Here is a 16,497-nt window from a genome sequence, read left to right on the forward strand (position 1 = left end):
ATACTGTCTGGGAGGTGAAAAGTACGGCATGCTCAACCTCGGTTCATGTTGCATTTCACTTTTTCTCTTTGCTATCCATGTCGCGAGACAGCCCTAACACAGTTTTCTCTTTAAAGGTAACATATTATAATCTACAGTTAGGCTGATGATGATTGGACAGACAAAGTCGTGATTGATTCATTCACACATATGCAACTTTGTTTCCCTGCCCCTCTATCTCTAATCTCGCTTTCTCGCTCGCTCGCTCTCTTTCCCTCCCTCCTTCTCTCTCTCTCCCCCTCCCCCTCTCTCCTCTCTCTCTCTCTCTCCTCTCTTTCTCCTCTCTCCTCTCTCTCACTCTCTCTCTCTCTCTCTCTCTCTCTCTCTCTCACACACACACACACACACACACACACACACGCAGTGAACTGGAAATCCTCGGATTTATTATATGTGAACAGAGATTAACTGACTTTTCCGGATTCCTGCTTTGTAATGAAAGCATAGCTTCACTCAAAGTTATAGATTGCATCATTTACGCCAATAATTGTTTTTATTTCTTATCCCAATCCGAAATAAAATACTTTTGGCCACTGGGGACACTTGCAATTTGGAATCAAGCAATGCGAAATCAGATTTCAGGGAAAAGGTGGGAACGCAAGATTTGTTCACGGACGAGAAACATCTCTTTGATAGTTTATGTTGATTAAAAGGGGATTTGAAATAAATTGAATGCTTAGAGAACAAACGTATTCTGCAGAAACAAGCATTCTACAGAAATTCTGGGAGAGTAAAAAAAGTTAATTTAGCTTTCATCTTTTGTTCTTTTGAATACTTGGGACGTTTCTAAATATCCCACTGGCTCATCTTAAATATTGAATTGAGAAGTTCAGCTAATGTACAAATAAATAGATTGAAGCAACAATTCTGCTCCTATGTCTTATAATCTCATGGATTTATAGATTGAAAAAAGTCAACTTCAAAACTTGCGGTCTTAATTGTAGAAAATATTTTAGAAGTATTTATTTACATTAGAATGTGAAATTCTATTATTCATTTATGTTTGTCTCTAACTGAAATACCAGATGGTATTCGCTAAAACTAATTGAAAAACGAAGTATCTATCCAATGAATAAACAAGAAACAATGACGTTACATTCCAACAATAACTCAAGTCCCACTTAACGTCTCCTCCAATTACTTGATTGAAAGTTATCTCTGAAACCCTAACTATTGCCAATTCCTACTGGTTTATTGTTAGATGTATCAATGTGTATCGTAAACGGCAGGAAAACACGAAATGGCATTGTTTGAGAACATGTTCTCAAAGAACAATAATGCTGGAATCTTTTTTTAAGTATCCAGTAGATCTTGGAAATCCATCGCAGGGGTCTCGGGGCCTGAAGCAAAAATACAGATGACTGTTTGGAGTACGGTCCTTGATCAGAACGCAGCATTAAATCTGTCACAATATTTTAACGTTGGTTATAACTTACGCAATGAGTTCGATTGTGTTTTTATTTAAATGCAAAAAAATAAGCCCCCCCCCCAACATTTTCCATTCTATGCCAGTATCGTTTTTTTTTAAATTGCGTCGGAAACGTATTCAAGTGTAGAATATAAATGATAATTCTTCCAGGACTTTGTCACAGTTTTGCGTATCTGATGTGGTAGAGGCTGATAAAATTACGGCCGGCAAGTTCCAGTTTTGATTAATGTTGTGCCTCAAACTTTGAAAGGAATTCTAAGATCAATCAAGCATTAACTAGTCCAAAGAACAGGCACATTGAAGTACTTCAAGAAACTTTCTCATAAACACTTAATTTAATATCGTGAGGTTGATGCTGTTTTCTCAAAACAACTGCAGTTTAAAGAAGATATATTCTTTCTTTTCCACATTTACTTACTCCAGTGTTATCAGATGAGCAGGTTGGTTGATAGTATTAAACATAAGACAATCTGGAAATAATCGGAAGATGCTGGAAATCCAGAGCACCACACACAAAATGCTGGAGAAACTCAGCAGGGTAGGCAGCATCTATGGAAATGAAAATATTAGTTGACGTTTTGGGCCGAGGTCGTTCACCAGGACTGAGATCTGGATTGGGTAAAGGGTCTGGCCCGGAACGTCGACGATCTATTCACTTCTATAGATGCTGCCTGACCTGCTGAGTTCCTTCAGCATTGTGCGTGTGTTGCTGATAGTCATCCGATTTTACCTTTATCAATTTACACAAATATTTCATGGACATGTCAGCGTGTAATTTATGACATCGCAATGTTCTCTAAATTGGACGACATAACCAGAATCTCTCGTTCTCTGCAGCATTAGTTAGTTGAAAGGGATCAACTTATTTCACAGTGATTATATTGTGAAGGTTTCATTTCAATTCTTATGCTAATTATGCGAACTCCTCCTCTCGAAACTGCACACTTAGGGCTCAGCTGTACTCACCAGAACTAATAAATATTTTTTGGACTAGATTTAGGGATTTAAATGGTTCCATTTCGGCGCGCAGAGGCTTGTTATATGCCTCAAATGCAATACAGAATTAAAATGAAACTTACCTAGAATGGATTAGTTTCCTAGAATTTATTAGAATTATTACTGCATTTTATAGCTAACCTAAATAAATGCTGCAATTTTAATCCATCCTCTCTGGTAAAGTAAGTATATCTGACTTGTTTTTTTCAATTATCTGCGAGTAAAATTCTACAGCAGGAATGATATTGATAAAGAAGGTAACTCGCATAAATTCTTGTTTTTGATAAATGCTGGTACAGCAGAAAAGGATTCCTTCTACCACCAATTCGTTTTAAAGTGTATATTTCATTTTGGTTTAATCTAGGGTTTAGTGCTTTAGACTATAGAGTTATTAAATAGATCACTAAAGACTATCAATTGTAGCCAGAGAAAAGATATCTGGAAAGTTTGCTGTGTTGTGGTACTTCATATGAGATGCTTTATGCCGCTTCCTTGTTTGAAAATCAAGAACCTGTTTGAATTGGAGTGACTGGTTTTGGGTGTAATAAATACTAACGTGTGCGCCCCTTGTTTCTAACACCGGTATTGCAAAGGTTCTGCTCCACCTGGAAAACCCTAGTTATCAATACATAAGCTATCATGCGAAAAGGTTTGAGACAACAGATCAGCGATAATCCAACTAGATGGCAGAGGAGGTTCAAGCAGGGATAAGGCTTGGTCTTGCTTCTATTTGTTACATACTTTTAAAGGTCAGATTTTAAAAAAAAATTACCCTTTAAATGAAAGGTATTGTCGTCCATGAAGGCTAATGAGACAAATAAACTGGATTTCCGGAGTCTGCGGAATCTCTTCTGTTCATTATTAATAAGGTACTTTAGATTTATTTTCCATTAATAAATGCTTCTACACTTACAGGGATATAATGTTATTTAAATAAGCAACAACTACTTCGGTATTTTTTTTATTTCTCCCATATAAACTTTGTATATAAAAACCTACAGGTCAGGAAATACAGCAATGCCTTTTGTAAATGAAGCGTACAGAATGGCAATGCAGATACAAATGTAAACTTTTCTGCTCCTAAATTTAGGGCTGAACTATGAACTTTCATGTCATAACTGCCACTTTCAATGAGGATTACATTATTTCAGATTTTGAAGTTTACTGATAAAATTCAAGTGCCATTAAATACGCCACAAAGACAAGCGCTTAGCAATACGACCTGTACTTAGCGTCTATCACAAGCTCTGGATGTATTGCAGTTCAGGAAGTATAATGTACTTACCGTAATTGGTTAATTATACTGCTTATCATAAATATTGTTTGGTTAAGATTGTGGCAATGTGGCTTGTAAAATGAAATGATATTTAAGTAAAACTCAAAAATGAAACGATAAAAAATTCTGACATTTGTGAGAAAGTATAACAAACTCAAGTGCTAAGGGGAGAAGATTAACTTTTGCAAGGATTTTCCAAGCATATATTTAAAGTAGATTTGTTATTTTGACAGTAAACAAATAAACAGTGAGAAAGAAAGAGATTGCAGCTAGTGAAACCTACAAGGATTTAGTAGGATTTCTGTTTATTGAAAATGTACGAGTTTGATGTCCTTTTTGCATATTCTCTAAATTCGGCAGAGGAAGGATTGGGGGAAATAAATACCTTTCCTTCTAATTCTATAATGAACGGTGCTAAGAAATCGTAATTGGCTCTTTTCACATATACCTTCTTTTTAATGTAATCTTAATTTAGTTTATTATATCTTGAGCTCATTATGGCTGCCTGAAAACTTAACAACATAATAAAACCAATAGATTTTAAAATGAACGATTCTAAAACAAATAGCTCTAAACATCGCACAATCATGATATCTTTATGCATTTTCAGCAGAGATGAAAATACTTGAAGAATATTTCTTAGCAATTTTTATTTCTTGTTTTTGTTTATATCGTGAGAAAATCAAAATATACCCAGCTTGCTTGACATATGTTACACTTTCGTATACTCTACTTGTTACAGAAGAGCAATTGCGACTCCAAGGTTGTACCGATAATAGACACAGAATTCCAAAGCTCTATATTAGCGAGAGACTCATTATTTTCACCGCAAGATTTTACGTCTCTTTATGCAACAGTGAACCAATGGGGGGAATAATTGGCAGTACAGTACTTTGTCACGTATGACAAGCTGCAAGGAAGGGCAATTAGCTTTTTCCTCTCTCAGGCAACAACGCAACATTTATATGGAGGCAGCTAGTCTTTATACTGCTTGTGTCGTCATAGACACGAGTTGATTTTATTGTGATTTTAATTTCATTAATTGATCTTGTTCATCATTATTGAAATAACCAAAATTAAGTCTTATTTCAGCTATTAGTTATTTCAACGTGTTTTTATATTATTTTTACGTAAGAAGTGGAGTGGTCAACTGTTTTATATCGGATACTTCACAAAAACAGAATTTAACCCTGCCTTATCAGCGATTATGTAGAACATTAGTAACGGGTCATTAATTATTGTTTTAATTACTCTTGAACAACATTGCATAAGGTGATATCGCTGATAACAAAAGTGTCGTCCCTGGGTGGGCTCGAACCACCAACCTTTCGGTTAACAGCCGAACGCGCTAACCGATTGCGCCACAGAGACATGTTACGTTGCTGTTGAAAGGAAACTATATAACATAATACATAGAAATGAGATACCACGTCCATTCTTTTTCCTTTTGTTGATCTCCTAAAAGCATTCCTCCTACAACGATTTATGTACGTTCGAAACGGGTCGGCTTTTACAATGTCACCGGACTATTGATACAGAAGACTAAATCTCCAGCGTGTCTGCAGTTAATTACATCTGGGCAAAGGTTAGCTTTGCTGGCAGAGTCACGGGAAAGGGAGGGGGAAGTGTGTGTATCGAGGAGGGGTGTTGTTCAGTCACGTATCGGAAATGCGAGTTTGCTTTTCGAAGTGACGCTAATCGGAAACATCGGCCTCCATTCTGGTTGATTTGATTTGCTGGGTGCCGTAGGTGATAGAGCGGCACCTGCTGACCGAGTGGGTCCCGGGGCGGAATCAGCCGCCACGCGTTGAGCGCTGAGTGATCTGGTCGGCAGCGCCTCGTCCGGCCGCGCTGTCCCGTCACGCTGGAGCTGCGCCAAAGCTCCCGCACCATCGATCACTGGCATCCTCCGACTGATTCCCTCGGGAATTCTCCTATCACCATTGATTCATCAGTTTTACTCCGTGCAAAAAAAAAACACAATCGCATTTAATTATTTAGAATCGAAGACGGTACGGATGGCAAATTGACAATTAACACTGTAAATATTACGTTCGGGCTGGTAAATCACGGAGTGATTGTGCACCGATAGATTCACAATCAATCGCTGTTCTCACCAGGATTTTTGAAGACGTTGAAATTAACCAATTTAAATAATACGCTTAACCAATCTATTTGACAGTTTATTAAGGGCCGCTTTGAAATAAAACCACATTCGCTGGTATTAATACAGAACAATTTTTGTATTAGGCTAATCAAAGGTTAAAAAGGGGACTCTGATTCATCAGTAAAATATTTTAAACGTGATTACCGAAATTAGAAAAGTTCCGAGATGGTTTTAGTCCGCACTTCTCTTTTGCATTGTGTTGATTAATCGTCACGGTCGTGAATACAATTTTCACATAAACGGACGCTTCCGTTCTTTCACGGCATCAAATATTTTTTCAAAGCTATAGAAATTTAAATAACTTTAATAGTGTGTGTGTTCGCAGACAAATAGGGAGTTTTAAATTCAGAAAGAAGCTAAGGACTGATGTGTAAGCTGCTAACAAAACACAGACTTCGCACCGAAAATCAGTATAAGAGGGATAACACAAAATGCTGGAATAACTCGGCAGGTCAGGCAGCATCTGAATGAATAAACAGTCGACGTTTTGTGTCGAGACAATTTATTCGTTTCCATAGATGTTGTCTGACCTACTGAGTTCCTCCGGCATTTTCTTTTGTGTGTTGCTCTGCTCTGGATTTCAAGCATCTGCAGAATGTTATGTTTATGATCAGAAAGGTCTCGGCCCAGAACAGTCGATGTTTATTCCCCTCTATAGTTGTCTGATTTACTGAGTTCCTCCAGCATTTTGTGTGCGCTGCTCAGTAGGACAGAGAGTGAGATCGGAAAACGATATCCAAAATAACCATTGACGGCACCAGCACCTGAAATTTCAAGAGCCAGTACTGTCAGTTGGTACGTTGAAATTCGCGTTTTGTTGCTGGTGCGGGAGACGGTAGAGGTTTAAAATATTCACCAGTTGTGCTTATAAACTAAACCATCAAATTCTAATCAACTCCATCAATAAAAAGTGACAGATTTTATGATTCTACCTTAAACCTACGATTTGTATGGGTACATTATTATTCTGCGGTGACGACTCATGCACCAACAGAGATGCTCTATTTTGATAACTCGTATTATTTGTGACAGAGGAAAATAAATACAATCGCCTCTACCCTTTTCAAAAATAATCTTATCAAGGTCTTATCAATAATATATCGTTCATGTATTATTGACTCATGTTTCAACACTTTGCAGCGTTTTTTTTTGGATTCAATATACACCAAGGTATCTCTGCAATACATTTAATTTTGTCTTTTTCGCCCTTGCTCTGATGTCTTGTAGTCTTATCTGAGCTACAGACCAGATGACAAATCAACAACACAATACAATTTTCTGGACCTCATAATCATGGTAAGCAGGATAATTCAAAATAGAATAATCATCGAATGCTGCATGATTGAGTGCATTACATATATTCGAAAGCAACATGACAAATGAAAAATTAAATTTAGTAGTATATGAGCATAGGTAGCACTTAGGTACCTGCAGTTTTTAAATCTATTTTGAAACATCTACCAGCTCTGCAAAAGCAATGCTGGCTGACTGCAACAAAAACTGATTAAAAGATGTTTAAAAAGTTGGTAGAATTGTGTCTCATTCAGGGAAAAATAAGCTTATCATCTTATGTATACAATTAAATGAATAAATCAAGCATTTTAGAATAAAGGCCTTGTATAAAAACATGTTGAAAATAACAAAACATTACATGAGAACAGCTAAGTTGAGGAAGTCTATAAAGCCATATAAAGGTACATTTCCTCTGTAACATATTTAGTCTTTCTCTATTGTTTATACAATTATTATTTCTCCTACAACACAATAGTTTTTAGACATGGCTGAGTATCTGGGAAGCTTGTCCAACCATTAGAATCAATGCAAATCAGTTGAATTACAGCTGGCCTGCTTTCATACTGCACAGAACTCCTTCGAATTAACCACATGTGGCTGATACAAACCTCTCACATGTTAATGTTGAGGGGCAATGCTTACAAAATGTATAAAGGCTATAAGTGTATTAAGCATTTCTATTTTTTTGTAATATATTTGAGTAAACAAGAAATAATACAGTAATAGTTTAGTAATGGTAGAGAGACACATGTAACATTTCAAATGTACATAAAGAAACTAATGACATTGATTAAATGCATTTATTAGCAATTCCATTTATATAAATAATACTCAAAGGAAATTAAGCTTAGTGTTTTGCAGTCAATTTGGCATCTTAAAGTCAGTTTCTAATTTAATGTTTTGCCTACATTTAACTAATGAAAATAGATTTTTAAAACATATTGTAACATAAGAAAATTAATCTATGAAAGAAGAGTTTAAACTAAACATGTTTCTACAAAGTACAGCATAATGTTAACTAAATAAAGAGATAAAAGGGAATTTTGTATAATGAATTCTCATTAATCTTGTGTCTATTTTAAAATCTCTCAACATTGAAAATGAAGCTCATTTGAGTCAGTATTCTTTTGTATAGTCTCTCCAAGGACTTTAATCTAGTGAGATTTCACTGTGTCCTGTACAATTAAAGTCATATTTTGAAACCTACAGGCACATTATCTTTATGAAATAGCTTAGCAATTACTTGCAAAACTTGAGCAATTTGAAAGACGCATTCAGTTTTATTGTTTATCATATTTGAGGTGTATATCTGATGTATTTTACTTACATTGGTTCAGTAATCTACTATCAGGCCGAACAGAACTTCACTCTTGTTAGAATTTAACAATGTTGACCAAAATCTGCTATTAATACTAAGAATTATCACAGCATTTAAATTTCAGAATGTATATAACTCAGAAGGTACAAGCATTCTTAGGCTTTTCAGAACAGTATATGAAATTTCAAGTTTTCTTCCAAAAATACAAAATATACTCAATATAATTTGTAGCCACTACTTGGTTATTGAATGATAAATTGTAAAATATGTAATGTATTACATCGATTATGTATAATTTTACTATTATAGTCGTACAACCATAATTTATAACAATGTGCAAATCAGTCATTAAAGCTGGAAAATTTTACAAAGTACATTGATCTAGTACATCTTGAAGGAAGCAATTAATTCAAATATTTAAAAAATTAAATGTTTCATTTTTATTTGTATTTTACACCTTGTTTTTCTTTTCAACAAAGTCTTTTTTTTACATTAACAACAAAACTTCTTGTAACATCAAGCCAAGTTGCATATTAGGCCTCTTTCAGTATGGAATGTGAACAATTTATGTTGTATGTTCTTATAAAATAAGAAAGAGAAGAAGCTTCAAATCCAATTGGAATCTGAGGTCTGAATAGACTTTATTCACTAAATAAATTAATTACAAAACATATGATATTATGAACATTTTTTACAAGAGAAAATTCAATTTTGTGTCATATTCAAATAAAATCTGATATACAAACGTATTTGATACTTCAACTGCGAATCAAATAATTAAATAATCAAATTAACTTCTCAAAAATAAACTGTTTCAAATTCATACCTTCAACTCCCATGATAAAGCAAATAAAATGTGTGGTTGTAAGTTGACGTTGTCTAATGTTTATCTCTGTTTAGGAATAAATTTTGATCAATAACAATTTATACAGCAGCAATTACTTATTATGACTTCACAACACTATTAACTTGACCATTGTCTTATAGGTAATGCTAAGGTGGTTACTTGACATGTTAAAGGATACATGGTTCAATTAAAGTTTCTCTTCACAGCCAATAGATGCTGAAGAGTCAAACTATTTGTCCCAGCTGCATGAGAATATTTGAATTATACTATCTTCCTGCCATGAGTCTTTAGTAAACATCTATTGAATTTGTTTGCATTGTTAATTGCTTTTTATGGTGCATTTTTGCTGCAGAAAGGAACAGCGTACAAGCTATTTAGTTTTCTTCAGAACATTTTAAAACTCCGCCTTGCATGGTCCTAAACCCAGGTGCAAAAGGAGGAGGGTTGGGCATGGGGCTAGAAACCCCATCCAACAAAAACCCAGAGCTACAGAAATGCCAAAAGAAGCTCCTAAGACCTCATCCCTGGGAGGGGAAAGATCTTCAGCTCAAAGACATATGAAGTCATGTGGTGAAAGCGGAAGCCACAGGACTAATGAACCTTCAGCCCAGGATTGAGGACCCTGGTGATCTGCTGTCGGCAACCTATGGCCCAGAAGGGGTGATGGGCTTAAGAACAAGAAGAAGTAGAACATGTCAAGGAAAAGTGTATCACCTGACGAAGGATCGCGGCCTGAAACATCGACTGTACTTCTTCCTATAGATGCTGCCTGGCCTGCTGCATTCCACCAGCATTTTGTGTGTGTCACCTGCTTCTATGCGGGTAAGATTTGGATTATCCAAGATCATTTTAGCAGCATTTTTCAAGTTCTAAGTTACCATATGTAAGTACTTGGCAACATTCAGCAGAAAGGAATTTGATTTGGCAGAGTATTAATTCTTCACTCATCATGTAAATGGAGTATATAATTTTTACTTAATGTAGTAAAGAAGGCTAAGTTAAATTTGATCTAACATAGCAAAGATTTATTATATACTGTCAAGTAAATTTTGTGAAATAATTAAAAGATCACAAGATTCTTGTAGTCTCTTTAAAGGGTTCATAAAATGCATTTATCATCCTTTCTCACTCGGCTTACCTGACCTTTGATAAATACATACTTTGCAAAATATACCTAATTACTTTTTTCCAAATTAACTTACATTTTGCTGATAAAGTTAATAATTTTGTTGCGCTTTCTTAAAAAAATATATATGTGAGTAATAGATATGGAACAAAAAAGGCTGTCTTATTCAAAACCAGAGCAAAACACTAAAGGCAAGGTGAAAATTACATAAATGACTGACAAACTGCAAATAACCCAGAAAGCCTTCCAATTTACATCATCAAGTCAATTGTATATTTCAATCTCTGGCCACCTTATAAAAATCATATTATTTTTGTCACAGAAACTTTTGTGTTTTCAGGAACTTGAGCAGTAGTATACATCTTAAAGTATGTACTGCATTTATCTAGATTTCTTTGCATCAATATTTTTCTATTTAGACATTTAGCTGAGAAATTGTTAATTCAGGTCACATATTTTTTCAATGTCAGAACTACAACTAATAAAACTTTTTACAATGCAGATAAGTTATTCCAGGGTTTGATGTTTTGAAATAATGAATTGTTAGAGAATAATATGCTTATGTGTTGAAGAAATTAATATCAACAAATTGGAAATTATGGCATCAATTTTCACAAACTCTTAATATCAGTTTAATATTAAAATATTATTCTCCTAATATTATAAGCTATGGGTCCCTGCTGTTTTTATCTCTGACAATTTAAGACATTTATGAAGACAGTGTAAAATATAATGGCACACAAATATAAGATATTGCAAAATGTTAGGGAAACTGGATCAAATGTTTAGCAAAAGACTTATCCAAAGTGTCCATATAACTAGCTGCAGATGATGTAATCATGATCATATTGCCATCAGTGTGACAATATTTGTACAAATTTTCACTGCATTTCCTAAATTACAATATTAATCATACTTCAATTAACTGTAGTGATCCTTGGGATTTCCTGAAGTGGAAGAACTATAGAAATCTGTGAATAGCGGTTTTGATTTATACCTGTCGATAAATGCTTCAATTGAACAAACACTCTTTGAAGGTAATTTGGCCAACATTTTAAAGAATGTTCTACACAATTCCAATAGATTCAAGCACGAGTCTTTGGGTCCAAAGTGTATTGTTCCTGAAGATTGATTTGAACTTGGAAAACTTTGATCAGGGTCCAAATAATAATTGATGGCCAAAAACTAATTCTGATAGTTCAGAAGAACGGGCTACTGGGAAGGCTTTGAAAGGGTCGCCAATTTGATACAATGACTTCGATTGATAAAATCAGAAGATAGCACTGTGTATTCTGGTCTTTGAGAAGTATTTCTGTTTATAAAGCTAAGGGTTATTACATTTTAAACGTATAATTTTTTAAAATTGCAATTTATTTAAAGGTAGTTTATTTGCTGATCGCTATTTTCTGGTAATTATTAATGGTGCTGTTACCCTGCCACTAGTTACTTGAATTCTGTACATACTTAGGGTGATGTGAAATTCTGGTACAGAAATGCTGAAATCAATTACGGTTGTAGAAATATTGTATCCACTAATAAGGACATGGTTACAGGGTATTTAGAAAATTATAATATGATTAGAAGATTTTGGACTGATTTATGCAAGAAAATTTGTGTTTAGCAAAACTATTAGAACACTCAGAAGATACACAGTAACTAATAAAAACAATAAGGAAAACCAGTGAAAGTAGTTTATTGTGATTTTAAAAATTTATTTGATAAAGTCTCACATAAGAATTAAGTTAATCTATTACATTAGTATTTATGCGATTGGGTATAATATTTTAGCTGGTTAATGAATAGAAAAATAGGTTGCTTTCAGATTGATTAAGGGTAGAAAATGGATGAACAATTAGGCCTCAACTATCCATGCAATTGAAATATATGTCAATAACTTGGATGAAGTGGCTAAGACTAAAGCATCCAAGTTTGCTGATTATACAAAATTTGTGGGATGTGAGGCAATAAGATAAATGTATATTAAGTAAGGTATCAATTAGAGAATCTTGCAAAATAAGATCATTGATAAGACAAATGGAAACGTACATTCAGTGGCCACTTTATTAGGTACACCTGTACACCTGCTCATTAATGCAATTATCTAATCAACCAATCATGTGGCAGCAACTCAATACGTAAAAGCATGTAGATGTGATTATGAGGTTGAGTTGCTGTTCAGACTGAAAACTTAGACATGTGATCAAAGTGACTTTGATCATGGAATGATTGCTGGTGCCCAATGGGTTGGTTTGTGCATCTCAGAAACTGCTGATCTCCTGGGAATTTCACACACCACAGTCCCTAGTGTTTACAGAGAATGGTGCAAAAAAAAACAAAAAACAAAAAAAAATCCAGCGAGCAGCAGCAGCTCTGTAGGCAAAAATACCTTGTTAGTGGGAGAGGTTAGAGGAGAATGGCCAGACTAGTTTAAGCTGACGAGGTCATATTAATTCAAATACACATGTATTACAACAGAGGTGTGCAGAAAGACATCTCTGAACACACAACCTATTGAATATTTAAGTGGATGGGCTACACCAGCAGAAGACCATAAACACACAGAAATGCACTCAATGGCCACTTCATTAGCTACCTCCAGACCTAATAAAGTGGCCAGTGAAAGTATCTTTTTAAAGACAAGGTACATTGGAAAATGTTTGCTGAGGGGCCTCAATGGCCTTGAACATGAATATTGAAACACTAAAATTTAGTTTCAGCAAGCAATGAATGTGGATGGAGTGAGAAACTGAGTCAGCATTTCAGGTGAATATCCTTACATCAGATTTGGTTACCATACTTAAAGAGGGAGCATAATAATGATGAGGATATTCATCAGTGAGTAGACTTTATCTATATTCCCCACCATATAAAATTATGAACAGTGATCTAATTAAAAACATATAGATTTTAAGGAGTTTGTCATGGTATATGTTATAAGGATATTGTCTATAGCTAGAACTTGGGCCTACAGTTTTGGAATAAAAGATCACCATTTCAAACCGAGATGCAAATAACATTTTCACTGAAATGGCTGTTACTCTTTGGAATTTTCTGATGCTAGAGGGCACTATATGGAAAACCATGGTCACCAAAGTCCACGTCAGATATGGTACCTAGACAGACAGAGGGCTGTGGCCTGTTCAGTCTTTGTATTCAACAAGAGTTTTGAACTATTTGAATATTAAAAGAACCAAGGAAGATGGTAATTGTGTAACGCATTCTTGATTTCACTGAACCAAAGATGGCTATAAGGACCAAACAGCCTTTTATTTCTTGTTCTTATGAAACCAAGGTGATATTCTCTGCACCAGCTCATGCATGATTCTATTTAACAATTTCCTTTTCTTTTTACTTGTGCCTTATTTCTCTTTCCAAAATATATTTTTTTTATGATACAGTTCCTTAAGCTTGGTAACTCTTCTCACACTTTAGCCAAGTAACAATAAATGTGACTGTTGATTGGCAATTACCTGTTCCCAGCTCCTACCCTCTCTTAGGGAAACTGCTGTTTCCTAATCCATCAAAATCAATTCCAGAAGTACAGGCTAGTGATCAAAATTGAGAATCTTTATAAGTTGTTATTTCTCAACTGGTTGTGGGAAAGTTGCCATTAGCTGGAAAGGAAGTAGAAAAGATTTATGGATGTTGTCAGGACTAAAAGTATGGTGTTATAGGGAGAGATGGGCAGGCTAGAACTTTATTCCATGGAGCATAGGAGACTGAGAGGTGATCTTACAGAGGAATAAAATCATGAGGGGCATAGATTGGGTGAATATATACAGATAATTGTCCCCCAGCGCTGGGAAAACAAGAACTACAGGACATAAGTTTAATGTGAGTGGGAAAAGATTTTATAAAAACTTCTGGAGCAACTTTTTCAACACGGAGTGCTGTACATATATAGAACAAGCTGCCAGAGAAAGGGATGGGGCAGGTACAATAACAACATCTAAAAGACATTTGTACAGTATAGGAAAGGATTAGAGCTGTGGTTCGCAACTTTTTTAATGCCATGGACCAACACCATTAAGCGAGGGGTCTGCGAGCCCCAGGTAGGGAACCGCTAGTTTAGAGGAACATGCTTCATATGTGAGCAATGTGGACCACCTTAAGTGGGCATCTTGGTCAACATGGACAAGTTGGACTAAACAGCCAGTTTCAGTGCTATATTATTCAATGACTGTGACCAACTGGCTAACCAATGAGGCAAAAGGTCACCATCATTTTTGTTGAATCTCCTTCCAAATGTGATGCCATGATTGGTTCTTTCAGAACTCAAAAAACATTTCAAAGCATGCTTCACCATTGTAAGCAGTGCAGTACAGCAATTGGGCTGGATCAGAATGATTGATACCCAAGGGTTCTGTCAATCATTCAGACCTCTCCAAGCTTTGGGCTACCCTGTAGGCTTGGATAAACATGAAACTCAAAGACTAGTTGGGGGATCAGAATCAGAATCAGATTTATTATCGCTGACCTATGTGATAATAAATGTGTTGCTTTACAGAAACAATACAATATCAAATCATAAAATTAGCATAAATTACAAAAGGGAAGAAATAGTGCAAAAATGAAAAATGAAGTAGTTTTCATGAGTTCATGGACCATTCAGAAATCTGATGGCAGAGGGGGAAATGCTGCTTCTGAGTGAGTCGTTGAGTGTGAGTCTTCAGGCTCCTACATCTCATCCCCGCTGACACTAATGAGAAAAGAGCATGTCCTGGATGGTGTTGATCCTGAGTGATGGATGCCCCCTTCTTGAGGTACCACCTCTTGTAGATGTCCTCGATGCTGGAGAGCATTGTACGTTTGATGGCGCTGGCAGAGTCTACAGCTGTCTGCCGTCTCTTGCATTGGAGCCTCCACACCAGGTTATGATGCAACCAGTCAGAATGCGCCCACCCACACAGCTACAGAAATCTGTAAGAGTATTTGGTGACATAATGAATCTTCTCAAGTTCCTAATGAAATAGAACCACTGGTGTGCCTTCTTCACAATTGCTTCAATGGATTGAGCCCAGAAAAATAGTCTGAGATGTTGACACCATGAAACTAAAAGATGCTCACCCTTACATTTACATTTTAAAACTAGAATGAATAGCAGCTGAAATGCCAGTGAAGTCTTTCTTTTTGTAGTCAATTCGTTTTGTGATGGGCCTTGCCTTGTGCCTTTAACTCTCTGCCATCCTGTGCATAGGGATGCTGGACTCAGCGGAAACAAGTGGAGGAGAAGATCCAGATGCAATGCTTTCAGCTTGAAGTCAGGGAGGAATGACCCATGAATGGTATATTGAATTTTTTGAATGGAGTGGACAGTGGAAAAGCAAAAAGCAAATGCAAGGTATTTTTCTTGAAGACACAAGAGATTGCAGATACTGCAATCAGGGTTAAAAATAAAGCAATCTGCTGGAGGATCTCAATGGATTGAGTGCATTGAGGGGGTGGGGGCAGGGGTGGGATTGCTTACATTTCAGATCAAAACCCTGCATCAGGACAGAGAGTGGAGAGAAAAGATGTGGATATCTAGAAGAACAATATCTTACTATGAAGTTTTTAACTATTTGTAAGTGCAATGAAATTATTTTAATTTGTTCATTTTAAAGTTTGAATTGTTCTTCAAATTTTCTAAATGTCTCTCACTAAATCTCTACCTGGATGAGAGAATATCTCATCCATCTCTCACCTTCCAGAAAAAGTGAGTCTGGGACGGTAGAATCCAGAGGCAGCAAAATGTCCAGCCTGGGTGAATTTCTCCCTCCCAAGCTCTGACGTTTTGAGGCAAACTATTGCTCCCAGTATGCTGTTCCTATGATGAATTGAATGAGACAATTTATAATCTACCTCTTCAAAATAAAACGTTTTGATAGCCCCCTTTATTTAAGAATTTATGACATGCTCCATTTTCACAAAATACTCTGCAGATGCTGGGGTCAAAGCAACACTCACAACACGCTGGAGGAACTCAGCAGGTCAGGCAGCATCCATGGAAATGATCAGTCAACGTTT

The 16,497-nt window shown here is 35.8% G+C and overlaps 1 non-coding gene across 1 annotated transcript; it reads right to left on the minus strand.

Annotated features, from left to right (window-relative positions):
* Positions 1 to 5,037: 5,037 nt before the first annotated feature.
* trnan-guu (transfer RNA asparagine (anticodon GUU)) lies at positions 5,038 to 5,111 on the minus strand. The gene has a single exon. It is a non-coding gene; the product is annotated as a tRNA-Asn (tRNA).
* Between the last annotated feature and the right edge of the window lie 11,386 nt (positions 5,112 to 16,497).

The sequence above is a fragment of the Mobula birostris genome, chromosome 3 (genome assembly GCF_030028105.1).
Source record: "Mobula birostris isolate sMobBir1 chromosome 3, sMobBir1.hap1, whole genome shotgun sequence".
In the NCBI taxonomy this organism is placed as follows: domain Eukaryota; kingdom Metazoa; phylum Chordata; class Chondrichthyes; order Myliobatiformes; family Myliobatidae; genus Mobula; species Mobula birostris.